Source organism: Microtus pennsylvanicus, chromosome 11, assembly GCF_037038515.1.
Source record: "Microtus pennsylvanicus isolate mMicPen1 chromosome 11, mMicPen1.hap1, whole genome shotgun sequence".
Classification (NCBI taxonomy): domain Eukaryota; kingdom Metazoa; phylum Chordata; class Mammalia; order Rodentia; family Cricetidae; genus Microtus; species Microtus pennsylvanicus.
In genome coordinates this window covers 38,080,072-38,080,377 of record NC_134589.1, presented here as the reverse complement: position 1 = coordinate 38,080,377, position 306 = coordinate 38,080,072, and positions in this window count along the sequence as shown.

The following is a 306-nucleotide window of genomic DNA, read 5'->3' as shown; positions in this document are numbered from 1 at the left end:
CGGTGGGCCGACCGGAGGACCGAGAGGGCGGAGGGGAGGGGAGGGAGTGCCGGGCTCTGCCCCACCCACCAGCCAAGCAGCTCGCCCAAGACTCTTCCGCCCGCTGTGCAGCCTCGCTCGGCGCCTGATGCCACTCTCCTCCTTGGTCCCGGTCTCTCCAGGAAGGACCTGAGCGGAAAGGTCTCCTAGTCCTTCAGTTACCTAGGACTTTGGTAAAGAAGGGTCCTGGCTTGCGCAGGGCTTGTGGTTTCAGTCAGGTGCGGGTCGAGGTCACCAAGGGAGGAGAAGCCAGGGCTGGAGTCAGGG